This window comes from Apodemus sylvaticus, chromosome 2, assembly GCF_947179515.1.
Source record: "Apodemus sylvaticus chromosome 2, mApoSyl1.1, whole genome shotgun sequence".
NCBI lineage: Eukaryota > Metazoa > Chordata > Mammalia > Rodentia > Muridae > Apodemus > Apodemus sylvaticus.
Genome location: NC_067473.1, coordinates 97,925,884 through 97,943,932, shown reverse-complemented (window position 1 = coordinate 97,943,932; position 18,049 = coordinate 97,925,884). Strand labels below are relative to the sequence as shown.

General features: G+C 44.0%; 1 pseudogene; it reads right to left on the bottom strand.

Annotated features, from left to right (window-relative positions):
- Positions 1-4,957: 4,957 nt before the first annotated feature.
- Positions 4,958-17,337, bottom strand: LOC127677999 (insulin-like growth factor 2 mRNA-binding protein 2; annotated as a pseudogene).
- Positions 17,338-18,049: the final 712 nt, after the last annotated feature.

Below are 18,049 nucleotides of genomic sequence, written 5' to 3'. Positions count from 1 at the left end.
ATCATAGTAAAGAGTGCTACCGCTATAGCAACCCTTGGTATAAGGGGTAAGTCCTTCGCTATTCCCCCTTTTTGTTTTATTAAATAGAATTTGAGCGTGCGGTGGGCTTGCTCGATGATCCCTTGTCCTTGAGGGTTATAAGGCAGACCTGTGATATGGATAACCTGCATTTGTGAGCAGAATAGTTTTAACTTTTGAGAGGTGTAAGCAGGCCCATTATCAGTTTTCAAACATTTAGGTTTCCCCCAGGTGCTCCATGCCTCGAGGCAATGTTGAATGACTTGGGAGGTTTTTTCTCCCGTGAGTGGCGAAGCATGGAGGACACCAGAGCATGTGTCTATGGACACATGAACATATTGTAGCTTTCCAAATGAAGGAATATGTGTGACATCCATCTGCCACACTTGCAGAGGAGAGATCCCTCTGGGGTTCACACCCGTAAGATGAGTGGGGAGGAACTGGCAGCAGTTCTGACATTGAGTGACAATGTCACGGGCTTCCTTTCTAGTTAGTGAGAAGCGTCTGCACAATGTTTCTGAGGTGACGAGAAAATTGTCATGAAACTCCTTAGCAGCCTGTAGAGGGGAAGCAAGGGCCATGGCAGCCAACCTGGTGGCCTTATCGGCTAGATCGTTGCCCAGGGCCATCGGCCCAGGAAGCCCTGAATGAGCCCTGATGTGTGCAATATAAAAGGGTGCACTTCTCTTTAATAAGCAATCCTGTATTTTTTGAAAGAGGGCTGCCCCTCTGCTGGTGAGTTTTATACCAGCCGTCTCAAGCATAGCGACTGCATTAACCACATAGGATGAATCAGAGATGATATTAAGAGGACCTAGGAACCTTTGAAGGACCTCCAATACCACTAAGCATTCCACCATTTGAGGGGAGGATTCTGCATATTGTCGTGAGAACACCTTAGAGGCCATGACATACGCTCCTTTTCCACTCTTGGAGCCATCTGTGTATACCATTAGTCCCTCCCTTAACGGAGTAGGAGAGGTAACTCGGGGGAAGATCACAGGATGAAGGGTTGCAAATTGCAGCAGAGGATGTTTTGGATAGTGATTATCAATCCTCCCCAAGAAGGTTGTAACTAGCATGGCCCAATCATTCGAGGTGGCTGCCAATGTTTGCACTTGAGAGGAATTTAGGGGACCAGGGCAGATGTAGGGTGCCTGCCAAAATGTTCTACCACCAGCTTTAAGCCTTTAAGGGCGAATTGAGCTATAGCCGCAGGGTACCAGTCAAGGATCCTCTGGGGGGAGGCATTCGGGTCGACCCATAACAGGGGCCCATCCTGTCACAGAACCGCAGTGGGCAGGTTTCTTGTTTTGAATACACAAAGAGAAAAAGGTTGGGAGCTGTTAATGCGATGCAACTGTGCTTTCTCTATAGCCTCTTCCACTAGGAGGATTGCTGCTTCCGCAGCAGGCAACAAGGATCGAGGGGAAGCGATATGGGCGTCCCCTTCTAGAATGTCAAAAATAGGTTTTAAGTCTGCTGTGGGAATTCTGCGAAATGGGCGAAGCCAATTAATATCTCCTAGCAGTTTTTGGAAGTCATTTAGGGTACATAAGTCCTTTCTATAAATTTTTACCTTTTGCGGGCGAATCCGGTCAGGGAGAATAACAGTACCCAGAAACTGGCCCGTATCGGAGAACTGAACCTTTTCGGTAGCAATCTGAAGGCCCCAAAGCTGCAGAGCTCTTACCAACAGAGGATAAGCTTTTTTGAGGGTCTCCTGTTCCCTGTGGCACATGAGCACATCATCCATGTAATGAATTATGATTATCGCAGGGAACTTCTCCCTAACAGGCTTTAAGGCTTCTTGCACATACAGCTGGCATATAGTGGGACTGTTGGCCATCCCCTGGGGTAACACTCTCCATTGAAATCTTTTATCTGGCTCCATATGATTAATCGAAGGGACAGTGAACGCAAAGCGCTGTCTATCAGAGGCGTGTAGAGGGATAGAGAAGAAGCAATCCTTTATATCTATTATGATTAGATTCCAATCCCTAGGCAGTGCGGAGAGGACTGAAAACCCTTATTGCACCGCTCCCAGAGGGTGCATCTGTTCATTAATGGCTCTTAAGTCATGTAATAACGTCCATTTCCCAGATTTCGTTTTTATTACAAATATCGGGGTATTCCAAGGGGAGGTTGATGGCTCTATGTGTCCCAAAGCCAGCTGCTCTGTGACCAGGTCAGTCACCGCAGCCAATTTCTCGGAGGTCAAAGGCCACTGAGGAACCCACACCGGAGCCTCTGTTTTCCATGGTATGGGCCATACTGCCCCAGTGGCACCTAGGAAAAACCGAGGCCCTGTCTACCTTGGTTCGGGTTGGGCGATAAGGGCTCTGTATGTCCTTGTTCACACCACCCCAACCCTTTTCCTCTTTCATACCCCATTTTCTTCATAATTTGGACTGCTTGTGGCGTGTATTCATTGGACAAAGTGAGTCCTAGGTCATACATAACATCCTGTCCCCATAAGTTGACAGGTAGCAGGAGAACATAGGGAGTGAATCTCCCTTCTTGCCCTTCCGCCGTCTTCCAAGTAAGGGTGGAAGAGCTGATTGTGGGATGGGCATTGTAACCCAGCCCCTGTAATGAATGTGAGGCTTCGGTAATTGGCCAAGACCTTGGCCACCAATGGGAAGAGATGATGCTCCTATCCGCCCCAGTGTCTAGAATGCCTTCAAAACTTTTGCCATTAACTTGTAGGAGCAGCTTCGGTCTATTTTGTAAGCTGACAACCAAATAGGCTGAGTCCCAACCTGAAGATCCCATCTGCTTATTCCTGGGTTCTTGGTGGGCACTTGGAAGGAGCAGCAGTTGAGCTACCCTATCCACTTTACTTATGGAAAATATACCTTTGGGGCTAGAGCACAAGACCTGAATCTCTGGGGTATGTTGATTATCATTTATGCCAGGGTGAACAATCAGTCCTTGTAGAGTAAGTGACCCTCGACCCAGAAGGAGTCCTACAGTCCCTTGAGGTAACGGTGTAGGCAATTGAACAGGTATGGGCTGTACTCCCATTTGAGGCATCAATAAGAAGTCGGAGGAGGCACGCAAGTCCATTCTTGCGCCATCCCCGAGGGGGCTCTCTCCGGGGCTTTGATAAACTGGTTCCCATATCTTTGTGGGCCCTGGGACCATGGGCCTGCTGCCCCGTTTTTTGGATCCTCATCTTTTGAGGTCTCCCTACGAGGGAGGATATTGCCTCTCAAATCCCTGACCGAGCGACACAAGTCTGCTTTATGATAGCCCTTGCTGCAGCGGGCACAGAGAGCAGGGGGAGCCTTTTGACTTCGGCAATCTCTTTTCATGTGTCTGGACTTCCCGCAGTAAAAGCAAACCCTTTTGTCAGGCCCCTTAGGGGGGCGCCTCTGGGATTGCAAAATGGCAGCCGCTGGCCCTGCATTGGTAAGGGGGCCTCCTAATTCTCTGCAGATTCTAAGCCAATCCTGTAGCCCTTTGTTCTTCCTCTGGGCAATAGCTGTGCAGCACTCCTGAGTGGCTTGTTCAAAAATGAGCTGCTCAATAAAAGGCATGGCTGTCTCAGAGTCCCCCAAAATGCATCCTGCCGCTTCTGTCATCCTAGCCACGAAGTCAGAAAAAGGCTCCTGAGTCCCCGGTATAATCTTTGTTAATTGTTTGCTCCCTTCTCCCCTCCTAGAGAGTGCCTTCCAGGCCCTGATGGCAGTACCTGAAACTTGCTGATATGCCCCCCAGGGGAAATTAGTCTGGTTGGTCGCATAGCCCCCCTGCCCTGTCAGCATGTCAAAAGTCCACTCCTGTTGTTCTGGTGTTAAAGATGCAGCATTGGCTCTAGCTTGCTCTTGAGCTGCTTCGTGCCAGAGGGCCTTCCATTCCATGTATTGGCCCATGCTGCTAAGCGTGGCTTTGGCCACTGTCTGCCAATCAGCAGGTGTCATAGAATCTCTTGCCAACCTATCCAACTGTGCTAATGTAAAATTGGCGGAAACGCCATACTTCCTGACTGATTCTGCTAGTTCTTTTATCTGATTATATTCCATGGGTGTGTATACCCACCCGTCCTCTAGGCCTTCAAAAACAGGGAAGGCCAAGCGTAGCTTCCTTCTCACCTTATCAGGTAGGAGGGAGAAGGATCCTTGGCGGACCTCATATGGAGGGGGTGCCAAAGGGACTGCCTGTGAGGCGACCATCACATGATGTGAAAGTTTTTGGTGTCTCTTATTGCCGTGCAAATGATCATCTGGATGATATCTCTCTTCTTCATATTCTGCCGCTTCCCTGTCTAGCTCAGCCTCCTCCTCTAGGTCGAGGCTCTCATCCTCTGAGCTTCCGGGGCTGTCTGAACTACTTAATTGCAGAGCCTTCAGATCTCGGACGGGGTATAAATTAGTCCCCTGGTCCAGTTTCTCCACAGGTAAAGAGTCTCTAGGTTCCTTAGAATATTCTCCCTTGTCAGCAGACTTTCCGGGAGGGCTGTTTTCCTTATTCTGGGCCCGTTTCTTCCTTCACGCGCCTAGTCTCTCACTGCGTCCAGTTTCTGACATGCTATCCTGGACTTCCTCAAGAACACTTCGGCCTTCCACCACAACGGTCTGGCAGGTTTTATCCTCTAAACAGTTTTTGACAAGTTTCCAAATGGCCGTTGTCCCTTGCCTCAAGTCCCCGCCCTCCATTCATCTAACGAGGTCCCTACCCAGCTTGTTCCAAGAGGCCAAAGTTAGTGAGCCGGCGCAGGCATACCAAGGAGCCACCCGATTCACCTCCTTTACAAAGTTTCTGAGCGTTCGATTGGCAATCTTTATATCTCGCTGTTTCAACACGGCTTCCATAGTGGTAACAACTGACTGAGAGGAGCCCATGATGACAAAAAAAGGGGGTGCCCGCGGCTTATCTACATCCACCTTACCAGCACGAGGTAAGCAAAAGTAAAAACGGCACGCGGCTCCTTTATCTACAGGAGACTGAGACACAGACCCAGTTGCTGCCACTTATCTACGTCAGTCTTACTGCACTTAACACCAACCTTGATGGACACAAAATGTTATCACAACAAAAAGTATAAGTGCTCCCAGAACAATAACCAAGGCCTCAATGCTACCTTCCTAAGGTTGAGAAAGGCTCAAGCAAAAGTCCGGAAAAGACATACCTCTCTGAACATCCTTACCTGCAGTTCTGAATCCTCCTTGAATTCAAGGGGTCTCCGATAGTGCTGACGATGGTCTCGTCGTGTTCTGGGTTTAGGCACCAGTTGTCCCACGCTACCGTCTCACCAGCAAAAACGACGCGGCACACTCAGGATCCTTCTGCAGAAAGCTTTAATGCATCTTGAGAGGGAGAGCATAAGCTTACAGATCGGAGACTCCAACTATCTGAAAACCCATCCCTTATATAGGCTGGTAGGCCCGCCTAGGACATGGCACTTCTTAACTGGTTGCAGCTCATCGGCCCATATTACGCCACGAGGTAGGCAGAGACCGAAGGATGGAAAATCACTTCAGGCATGCGCACTGACTTGTTTGCCGCTCAGCACAAGCCGGATGTGAACGCCATCTTGTAATGGAGTTTGCAGGAGCAGCGGGCGGCTCCCGACATCACTCCAATTTTTAATAGGGTTATTTGGTTTTCTGGATTCTAACTTCTTGAGTCCTTTATATATATTGGATATTAGCCCTCTATCTGATGTAGGATTGGTGAAGATCTTTTCCCAATTTGTTCGTTGCCGATTTGCCCTTGTGATGGTGTCCTTTGCCTTACAGAAACTTTGTAATTTTATGAGGTCCCATTTGTCAATTCTTGATCTTAGAGCATACACTATTGGTGTTCTGTTCAGGAACTTTCCCTCTGTACCGATGTCCTCAAAGGTCTTCCCCAGTTTCTTTTCTATTAGCTTCAGAGTGTCTAGCTTTATGTGGAGGTCCTTGATCCATTTGAAGTTGAGCTTAGTACAAGGAGACAAGGATGGGTCAATTCCCATTCTTCTGCATGCTGACCTCCAGTTGAACCAGCATCATTTGTTGAAAAGGCTATCTTTTTTCCATTGGATGTTTTCTGCCCCTTTGTTGAGGATCAAGTGGCCATAGGTGTGTGGGTTCATTTCTGGATCTTCAACCCTGTTACATTGATCTGCCTGCCTGTCACTGTACCAATACCATGCAGTTTTTAACACTATTGCTCTATAGTATTGCTTGAGGTCAGGGATACTGATACCCCCAGAATTTTCTTTTATTGTTGAAAATAATTTTAGCTATCCTGGGTTTTTCTTATTCCAGATGAATTTGAGGATTGCTCTTTCTAACTCTTTGAAAAATTGAGTTGGGATTTTGATGGGTATTGCATTGAATCTGTATATTGCTTTTGGCAAAATGGCCATTTTAACTATATTAATCCTGCCGATCCATGAGCATGGGAGGTTTTCCATTTTTTGAGGTCTTCTTCCATTTTCTTCTTCGTAGTCTTGAAGTTCTTGTCATACAGATCTTTCACATGTTTGGTAACAGTCACCCAAGGTACTTTATACTGTTGGTGGCTATTGTGAAGGGGGTCATTTCCCTAATTTCTTTCTCAGTCTGCTTATCCTTTGAGTATAGGAAGGCTACTGATTTGTTTGAGTTGATTTTATAATCTGCCACTTTGCTGAAGTTGTTTATTAGCTGTAGGACTTCTCTAGTGGAATTTTTTGGGTCACTTAGGTAGACTATCATATATCTGCAAATAATGAAAATTTGACTTCTTCCTTTCCTATTTGTATCCCTTTGACCTCCTTATGTTGTCAAATTGCCTGAGCTAGTACCTCCAGTACAATATTAAAGAGATAAGGAGAAAGGGGGCAGTCCTGTCTAGTCCCTGATTTTAGTGGGATTGCTTCAAGTTTCTCTCCATTTAGTTTGATGTTGGCTACTGGTTTGCTGTATATTGCTTTTACTATGTTTAGTTATGGGCCTTGAATTCCTGTTCTTTCCAAGACTTGTATCCTGAGACCATTTGCCTGTAATATTGTATTCCAGAATTTTACTCTTAGGTAGTGTTTGTCTTTGAGACTAAGGTACGTTTACTGTATGCAGCAAATTGTAGGATCCTGTTTATGTATCCAGTCGTTAGTCTATGTCTTTTTATTGGGGAATTGAGTCCATTGGTGTTAAGAGATATTAAAAAATAGTGATTACTGCTTCCTGTCATTTTTTATGTTATCTTTTATATTTGATTGGTTATTTTCTTTTGGGTTTGATGAAAGAAGCACACTATCTTGCTTTTTCCAGGGTGAAGTTACCTTCCTTGTGTTGGTGTTTTCCTCCTATTATCCTTTGTAGGGCTGGGTTTGTGGTAAGATATTTGGTGAACTTGGTTTTGTCATGCAATATCTTGGTTTCTCCATCTATGGTGATTGAGAGTTTTGCTGGGTATAGTAGTTTGGCTGGCATTTTTGTTCTCTTAGAGTCTGCATGAGACTTGCCCAGGATCTTCTAGCTTTCATAGTCTCTGGTGAGAAGTCTGGTGTGATTCTGATAGGTCTTCCTTTATATGTTATTTGGCCTTTTTCTCTTACTGCCTTTAATATTCTTTCTTTCTTTAGTATATTTGGGGTTTTGATTATGATGTGACAGGAGGTATTTCTGTTCTGGTCTAGTCTGTTTGGAGTTCTCTAGTTTTCTTGTATATTCATGGGCATAGTTCTCTTTAGTTTAGGGAAGTTTTCTTCCATAATTATATTGAAGATATTTGTTGGCCCTTTAAGTTGTAAATCGTCACTCTCATCTATGCCTATAATTCTTAGGTTTGGTCTTCTCATTGTGTCCCTGATTTCCTGGATGTTTTGGGTTACAAGCTATTTGCATTTTGCATTTTCTTTAACTGTTCATTCCATGGTTTCTATGGTATCTTCAGCATCTGAGATTCCTTCTTCTATCTCTTGTATTATGTTGTTGATAGTTGAATCTATGGCCCCTGATTTCTTCCCAAGTTTTTCTATCTCCAAAGTTGTCTCCCTTTGAGATTTCTTAGTTGTTTCTACTTCTGATTTTAGATCCTGGATGGTTTTGCTTAGCTCCTTCACTTGCTTGTTTGTGTTTTCCTGTAATTGTTTGAGAGATTTTTGTGTTCTTTCATGACCTCAGCCTGTTGACCAAAGTTCTCCTGTATTTCTTTAAGTGATTTTTGCATTTCCTTCTTATTGGCTTCTGAATTCTCCTGAATTTTTTCAATGATTTTTGTGTTTCCCTTTTAAGGGCTTCTAACTTTTGATCCATTTTCTCCTCAATTTCTTTAAGAGATTTATTTATGTCCTTCACGTGATCCTGTAACAGCTTCATGGCCAGTGATTTTAAATCCATATCTTTTTTTTTCTGGAGTGTTGGTGTATCCATGACATGCTGCTAATGGAGAATTGGGTTCAGATGCTGCCATATTGCCTGGATTTCTGTTAGTAAGGTTCCTGCATTTGCCTTTTGCCATCTAGTTCTCACTGGTGTTAGACGGTCTTGTCAATGCTGGACTCACCAGTGCAAGCTTCCTCTCACAGCTGGTCTCCAGGATCCCAGCTGACCTCCTATACTTCCTGGAGACTGGGTGCAGTGGGCCAGGCTGTTCCTGATCCTGAAGCAGAGGCCTGAAGGCTCCTGCCAGAGGCCTTAGGGCTAGATCCTCTGCTCTTCATGGCTTGACTCACCTGACCATGCTGCTTGATCACAGCCAGTCTCCGGGTATACTGCTGGCCTCTTGCACTTCCTTGAGACAGGGTGTTATGGCCCAGGCTGCTTGTGGCCCAGGCTGCTCCTGATCCAGAAGCAGAGGCCTGACGGCTCCTGCCAGAGGTCTCAGGGCTGAATCCTCTGCTCTGCAGGGCCTGACTCACCCGAGCATGCTGGGATGGAGATTTTAAAAGAATAACCATTAACTTCATCAGAGAATTCAAGAAATTTAAAGAAGACATCAAGAAACAGCTCTATGAATTTTAGGAGAAAGATAAAGGAGAATAAACAATCAAGTGATGCTCAAGAAAATACAAATATTGGGGAGTGGGGGGCTAGAAAAGGGGAAATCATTTTAAATGTAAATAAAAATATATCGAATAAAAAAAGGAAAAAAATACAAATATAAGGCTGATGTAGTAGACAATGACAATTTAGGACTTGAGAAAGAAATTCAATAAGAGCATAGAAACACTAGAGAAGACTAACTTTAAAATACCAATAGTATTGAAAAATCCAGTATCATAACTATAAAGCAAAGAAAGCCTTGTAAGTATAATGAATCAGAATATAGAGTATCAGTGTTTTTACCTGTTATGCACACTGGCATATTACATCTCCTGTGCCATTCCTGGCATGGTTACCAGTTTTCTGGTAGGAGCCATTTATCTTACCTCAACCTAGAGAATCCAACTCTTGATTCCCTCTAAGAGTCTGGGATTTCCAATGGAAATTTTGGGGAAAAATGAACATGTATAGAGTAGAGTGGGTATCTTTTTTATATATGAACTCATCATTTTTTTTATTTTCCCCTTCTGACCTTTTCTTAAATTATTAAATATTTTCTTTATTTAAATTTCAAATCCTCTTTTCTTATTTTCACTCTGAAAACCTCCTTTCCCATCTTCACTTCCCCTGCCTCTATGAGGTTCTTCCTCACACCCACCCACACATCCACCACTCCACTCATGCTTCACCATCCTGGCATTACCCTTCACAGGGGCATCCAGGATTCAAAGTTCTAAGCACCTCTCCTCTCATTGATTTCTAAGAAAGCAGTCATCTGCTACATATATGGGTGGGAGCCATGGGTCACTTCATGTGTACTCTTTGGTTGATGGTTTGGTCCTTGGGAGCTCTGGGGGTCTGGTTTGTTGATATCACTGTTCATCCTATGGGGATACAAATCCCTTCAGCTCCATTCTCTAACTCATCGACCAGTGCTCAGTGCATTGGTTGGCTGTGAGCATCACCCTTTGTCTTAATCAGACTCTGACAGAGAACTTCAGGAGATAGCTATATCAGTCTCCTGTCAGCATGTACTTCTTGGCATGAACAATAGTTTCTTGGGTTGGTAACTATGTATGGGATGGATCCCCATGTAGGGCACTCTCTGGATTTCCATTCCTTCAGTGTCTGCTCCATGTTTGTCTATGTATCTCCTCACATGGGTATTTTTGTCCTTCTAAGAAGGACCGACATATCCACACCTTGGTTTTCCTTCTTGAGCTTCATGTGGTCTGTAAATTATATCTTGGGTATTCTGAGCATCCGATGTGTGTTCTTTTGTGATTGCGTTACCTCACTCAGGATGATATTTTTCTAATTCCATCAACTTGTCTAAGAATTTCATGAAGTCATGTTTTTAATATCTGAATAGTACTCCATTGTGTAAATATACCAAATTTTCTGTATGTATTTCTCAGCTGAAAGACATCTGGGTTCTTTCCAGCTTCTGGCTATTATAAATAAGGTTGCTATGAACATATTGGAACATGTGTCCTTGTTATATGTTTGAGCACTTCTTTGGGTTCTATCTGTTTTCTAACTGTGGAGACTGAGTTATTAAATACTCCTTGTCTTAGTTAGGGTTTTACTGCTGTGAACAGACACCATGACCAATGCAAGTTTTATAAAAGACAATATTTAATTGGGGCTGCCTTACAGGCTCAGAGGTTCAGTCCATTGCCTTCAAGACAGAAACATGGCAGCATCCAGGCAGATATGGTGCAGGAGGAGCTGGGAGTTCTATATCTTCATCTGAAGGCTGCTGGTGGAAGACAGACTTCCAGGCAACTAGGGTGAGGGCCTTAAGCCCACACCCACAGTGACACACCTACTCCAAGAAGGCCACACCTCCTAATTGGGTCATTCCCTGGGCCAATCATATAGGAACCATCACATTCTACTCCCTGGCCCCCATAGGCTTGTTCAAACATTAGTCTATGGGGCCGTACATAAACATAGCATAATGCAAAATACATTTAGTCCAACTTGAAAAGTAACAGTGTTAAAAGTCCAAAGTTCAAGGTCTCTTCTGAGATTTATTCAATCACTTAACTGTAATCCCATAAGCAAGACAGGAAATGAGCTGGGCAAGGCCAAACTCTTCATCTCCATGTCTAATGGCAAAGCAGTCTTCAGATATCCAACTCCTTTTTCATCTTTGCTGACTGCAAAAATGTTTTTTCTCCTGGTCTTGCTCTACTCCCTGTTAGAAGCTTTCCTTGGCAGGCATCCTGTGGCTCTGGCATCTTTATCATCTTGGATACCCCAAGTGAATTACAGCTTCATAGCTTCTTGTTCCAATATCTGAGATCCACACATGATCTTCTGTGCATCTCCAAAGAGCTGGTATCACTTCTCCTGCTCTGCCCTCTGTAACACTCTAAGTTCAGGGTGATTCACTCTTTTGCCACTGCTGTTCTTGGTGGTCATCCCATGGTATTGACATCTCCAATATCCTAGGGTCTTCCACTACAATGATGCTTCACCAACACCTCTCATAGGCTCTCTTCACAGTTCCAAGCCTCAATTCCTTTGCATGACCCTTTCAGTCCTGGGCTGTCAATTACAACTGAGGATGCACTTTCACCAATGGCCTTCCATGGCCTCTCACAGTGCCAAACCTCAGCTGTTCTTCATGATGCATCCATGCCTTCAAAATCAGTACAACCTGGATGATTCTTACATGTTATGAAGTACATCTACAGCATGAGGCTATCTCTGAAACACCTTGGCTATCTCTGGAACACAGCTTTTTTTTGTGCTCTCAGAAAACACTTCCCAGAAGATTTCACCTCAGTGATGCTGGTCTTTTCTTAATAACCACTAATTTCTTAGCTCCAGATAACCAGCCTCAATTGTACCAGTAGTCTCCTTCTCCTCTTGAATATAAAGCCAGAGACACAGGGCTGAAGCTGCCGAGTTCTGCTGCTGGCAGGAACTGGAACATTAGACACCTATTATATTACATTATTACTAGCTTCCTTTTAACCAGCTCCTTCACTGCCTAAGTTGGCTCTCCTGAATCTTGCTCCATAGACTGATTTTGAACTCAAGAGATTTGCATGCCTGCCTCCTAAGCACTGGGATTAAAGGTATGGTCCACCATGCCTAGATTTAAGTTTTTCTTCAGCTAGAATTTTCTCTGTCCTAGGCTGGCCTTGATCTCACAGAATTGCTTATCTTTGCCTCCTGGGATTAAAGGCTTGTTCTACCAGGCCTGGACTTAATTAACTGGGTGGAATCTTGCCCCAAGATCACCACTCCCTTAATCCAATTTAATATCCTTGCATTCAACCCCATTTCTCTTCCTGGAGTACCTTTAATACTCAAACGATATATTTTGTAATTTTCCTTTCTCATCTTGCTATGTTTGTTCAAAATTCTCTTCATCAGACTTAACCAGGGAACAAAGTCTTTATTAGGCTTTTTTGAGACTTCCTTTGCAGAGGCAATTAATATAAATCTCTTTAACTTAGCCCTAGGCAGTCTCTCAGGCAATGGTAAAAAGCAGCCATGTTCTTCACCAAAACATCACAAAACCAGTTTTTTTTGGCTACATATTAAAGTACTTCTCCACTGAACACTCTTGGGCCAGCAGGCCTAAACATTTCAAATGACCCTTAGCATCACTGTTTTCCATCTCCCTACTAGGCTGGCCCATTAAGCCCCACTTAAAGCATTTTATGGCTTTCCAAATCCAAAGTCCCCAAATCCACATTCTTTCTTTCTTTCTTTCTTTCTTTCTTTCTTTCTTTCTTTCTTTCTTTCTTTCTTTCTTTCTTTCTTTCTTTCTTTCTTTTTTTTTTTTTTGATGGGGCAAATAGGGAAAAATTTATTTGGAGCTACATAAAAACAATTCTACTACTCATTTTGATGATCTTTTATCTTCTCATGAACATGTGTGACACACAATAATAAAGCAGAAAATGGTTAATTAAAAGGGAAATGCCTTTTATAACCCCAGTACACATCATGCCAATCAATTACACTCTTTATCCCTTTCTGTTATGTTTATGTAAATGGGCCGAGATAATTTTACTCAAATAGTAATCTGCATCTAAGTGCTCAATAGTTATTTTATAAAACAGGTTTTCAGAATTACTTCAAGTCTTTACAGTTTTATTTTCATTTTATGTATGCCCACTTCCTAATAATTCTACTTCTCCTTTAAAACAGAAAAAGTACAGTATATTTTGAAATTTATTTTGAAAGCAATGAATAAAGTTTCTGTGGTATCACAGCCCTACAATACCCGCACAAGGATGCTGAGGGAGGAGGATTACTAGTCCGTGGACATCCTGGGTTATTTTTTTAAAATTCTTTATTTTCTTTATTAATTTATTCACACACACAGACACTCTAATTAAAAATGTTTTTAAGGGTTTTAGGAAGAATAATCAAGCAAAGTTAGAGTTTATTAGTTTGTTAAATAACTAATAACATGTAAGGTTTATTAAGAAAACAGTTCACACTTACTTAGACTTAAAAGTGGGTTAGAAAAGAAAACAAAGAAAAGAACATTTGTATTCAACAAAGTGGGGAAAAACGTCTCAGGAGAGTTGCATCATGGAAGTTTGGAGTGGCTATTCTATGGACAAATTTTAATGGAGGGAAGGATTATTCTTGAGTTATGGTGAAAAGTTACAACAATGGGACATACTTTTCTTTAGCTATGCTGACCTCACCTTTTGTGTATGGTCATGTATAATTATTGTTTAAGCATTACATGGTGTCTACCATAGGAACTCTGCAGTTGTATTAGCCTTGAGCCACTGTGCCATATATACCTGTTTTTCCCTCTAAATTTATCTCAGTTAATTATCATTTATGTAGAAGTCACACCATCATCCTTTATTTTGATTCCATAAATATCAATTATTTATATAATCTATTGTCTATTCTTATGGCCCAATGGACTCTGTTCCAGACCATCAAGTGTTCTTGAAGTCTACTGTGGTCTTCCAAGATCATTCGTTATTTCCAAAACATTTCCTATTATCCCCTTCTTTACATAGCAGGGGGTGTATTCATTCTGAATTACATTAAATCAATAGGTATCCATATTCTTTTTTTTGATTTTTTTTTTACATTTTTTCTTTATTGATATATTTTTTTAATTTACATTTCAAATGATTTCCCCTTTTCTGGGTCAATTTTTTATTTTTTATTCGATATATTTTTATTTACATTTCAAATGATTTCCCCTTTTCTAGCCCCCCACTCCCCGAAAGTCCCATAAGCCCCCTTCTCTCCCCCTGTCCTCCCACCCACCCCTTCCCACTTCCCCGTTCTGGTTTTGCCCTATACTTCTTCACTGAGTCTTTCCAGAACAAGGGGCCACTCCTCCTTTCTTCTTGTACCTCATTTGATGTATGGATTATTCAGAGCACTGCTTTGCCTGAGGTAGGGCAACGGGTACATAGATATGGGGGTCAGAAAATGGATGAAGGGACTCAAAAGAATTTTGGGTAAAGGGGATGAAGAAAAGTGAGGAAGGAAAGAAAGAGACAGAGAAATATGTAGGTAGCAGTATGCAAAAAACTGCTTAAAACCTGTGAAGTTGAGAAATGGGTGGGTATATGGGATAAACAGGTGATAGGGCCTAGGGCCCCTCCTGAGGGATGGTATCCCTTCTGTTGACAGACACAGGTGACCTTCAATTGCCATTAAGGCTCATTGACAAGATTTCCCTCCAAGTGAAACTTTTTGTGGCTCCAAGTGCCTTTCTATACCAATGGACCTCACCCAAGACTTTTATTCTTTGAAGTCTAGAAAAGCCTGCTTTCTCTTAAAAAAGAAAACAAAATTAATCACTGAGTAGAAATTGGAGTTAGTTATTTGATATATCATTTCTAAAATATATTAACGCTGCAGGTACCCTGGGTAACCCATAGGCCACATTTCCTAACCTCCTTCCCCTTCCGACATGTACATAAATGTGCAGAGACAACTTTCCACAACAAAGAAATGGCTAGGGATTTTGCTTTGCTTTGAGCATGTTCACCTATGTTAGTTCAACTGAAAGGGAACTGCGGAGAAATGATTGAGTTGGATTGGCAGTGGATGGCTGTTATGCCTGCAGAAGCCAGGGGAAGCTCGGGGCAGGCCAAGCAGTCTTTCTGGAGAACCTGGCCTTCCCTGTGCCCTCCTCATCCCAGGATGTGTAGGGTCTGCAGGCTCTGACTGCTCTGCAGACTGTTCACTCCCTGCTTGGTTCAGTTTGCTTCAGGTCTGCTGGTTGTGTGGTCTTATCAGGTGTTGGGAGGGTTAATTCCTCTGTTGTTTGTTGGTGCTTGTGGGAGCCTTACTTGCTGCATGGTGGGGCCACTCCCTGAGGATATTTTTGCTCCTGTTGCTTCACCAGCTGGACAATTTCCCTGATCTTGCATTGTGCAGTCTGCAGTGGAAAGAAGGGAGGGGAGGGAGGGCACAGCGAAGAAACAATCCAAGTTCTGAGGCCCCTTAGGAAACAGAGGGTCTGGGGCTTGAGAAAGGAACAGTTAGATGCTCAGGACAATTTCACCACCCCCAGGTCTGGCAATCAAGGGCAGAATTCATCTCTACCTCACCCCAAGCCTTCTGGGTAGAGGGCAAAAGCCCTGTCCCCCACAACTCAGCTTTGTTATATCCCAACTTGCCTTTCCATAGCAAGAGAAACACCAGGCAAGGAGGGAGAGTCTAGAGTGCAGGCATAGCCTGAATATTTGGAGCTCTGCTGTGAGCCCAGGCTCCCCACAGGCTTAACCCTGAGACTGACCCAGGCAGCAATTGCAGGTGTTAGGTCAGAATGTAGCTGGGCAAGTTGCCTATAAACTGAAGAAGAGATCTTTGAGGGTCACAGTTGCTCTCTTCCAAAACCCACTCAGCAAACCCATCACAACATGCCAGCCTCTCTGGCAAAAACACACAGTGATGTCTGTGTTCTGGCGAGGCAGGGAAGAGGGCAACAGAAAACTAGAGGTCTTCCTGAGCATTAGCCTTCCACAATGAAACCTGATATCTGGATGCTTTGCTGGGGTCTTGCCTGACAGACACTTGGTTCTCAGTGGAATCCTGGGAGGGCTAGGGATGCTAGAGTCCCAACCTAAGCATGCCCAGGGCTTTGCACCAACAATTTCCTGTTCCTGAGGTCAGGGGATGAGGGAGAAGTTCTACAGTGTGTGTGTGTGTGTGTGTGTGTGTGTGTGTGTGTGTGGCCATGGGGAGGAGCTTGAGCATGTGGCCACTGTGACACATATATAAAATCTGAACTAGTGGGAAGATCTGGGCAGGAGGTAGTGCCCTCGCAGTCTAGTAGTGCCTGGCTAGCAAAAAAATGCCCAATAATTCTGATGATCACTTCCTCATTCTCATCTGCCATTTGGTCACAAGGAAAGATAACTCCTGTGCTTGTCATATTCTGCAGCTCATTCACGGTTTTGCCACCTTTGCCAATCACCCAGCCAGCTCTTGATGAGGGAGGATGTGAGCATCCAGTTTCCCCTCTTCTTTGGGATGAAAGAGGTTTTCTTTTTTCAGTTTCCCAAAGATCCGGGCCTTCTGCTGGAGTGATCTTGATGGAGGCACCAGCAAATCGAGCCAGCTGTTTGATGTGTGCCCCCCTTTTCCTGATGATAGCACCCACAGCCTGGGTCGGGATGAAGAGACTCAGAGTCTCCTGCTCTGGGTAGGAGTGATGATACTGGAATGGGCTGAAATGGTAACGAAGGTACAGATTGAAGAAGTATCCAGAGTGGGTAGCAAAGGGGTTGTAGGGGGGACTTGGGGGAACTCCGTGGGCCTCTGCTGGTGGAGGAAGCAGACAGTGCTGTCGAAAAGATGCCAAGTGCACTGAGGTTCAGCCCTGGGATTAGATTGGCTTGTTGGTTAATGGCCAGCATGTCATTTTCAAAGGCCTCTAGAAGCTTCTTCATAATCTCTATTTCAGCACTGGCACAGGCCTCAATGGTACCTTTCACTGTAATGGGTCTCTCGGGGTTATAGATGATCAAATTCTGCAAGGTTGAGATGGGTATCTTGGTTCCTCTCTCATGTTGTATTTTCTTCAGATTTCTGCCTTCTTTGCCAATGAGTCTTTCAACAAAGCCATTGTGGGCCATTATTTTCAGAGGGACTTCCTCAGAAGTCTGAGAAATGAGAATTTGGTCGCATCCGCCTCTTTCTGCATAATCTTAAGAATCATGCAGCATGCTTCAGAGTTCACTTCTGGTGTGGGGTGGATTGTGACAGGCTTCTCTGCAGCCCCAGAGTTCTCCTTCCTGTGGATATCTACTCAGGACTGGGTCTGTTTAGTGATGTTCTTTATGGTCAAGCCTTCCATTCTGATGATGGCACCAATAAACTGTGTGGGGACCAGGATTCATAGCGTCAAAACAATCTGTCTGGCCTGAGAAGAGCTCCTGGGGCCGTGGCCTTGTTCCCAGGTGTGATGAGGCAATGAGGAGGAGCTCACCTCTTCATCAGGGATGTAGGAAATCTTCAAGAGCTGCTTGAGGTCTTTGTCATCATCGGTGATAGCGGGAGCAGGGGGTGGTGGTGGTGGGGCTCAGGTTCCCGATGGATGTAGAGCTTGTTCATCATCTGCATCTTCCCGAGAGCCTGCGGCTCCCCTAGCCTGGCACCCAGTGCTCCCGCGGCCTCAGCTGCCCTTCTCTCTCCTCCTGTATCCTCCCCCACCCCGCCCTTGCCCTCATCCTGGCTTCCCCTACAGTGGCCGACCTAGCTCGCCCAGAGGGTCAGGTCAACTCTTCTGTTTTCAGAATATCTTGCTGGCTCAGTATTGGATCTTGGACTACAGTAAAGGAGTGACTGCTTATTCACATTGATCTCTGTTCCATGCATGTCTCCCATTATCTGAGCTCCTGAGGACATTTATAGATTTGGTTTGAATGCTATCGAATGATATAACCAAGAGGAAGCCTTATGCTTTCATTATTGTATAACATACAGTAATTTCTCTTTTTGCTAAGAATCACAATATGAAATGCACTGTTGCTTGAAAACGGTGATATTGCTGAGAATTCAAGGTGTTCATAAAATTATTATGTTCTTTACTTTAGAACATCTATAGA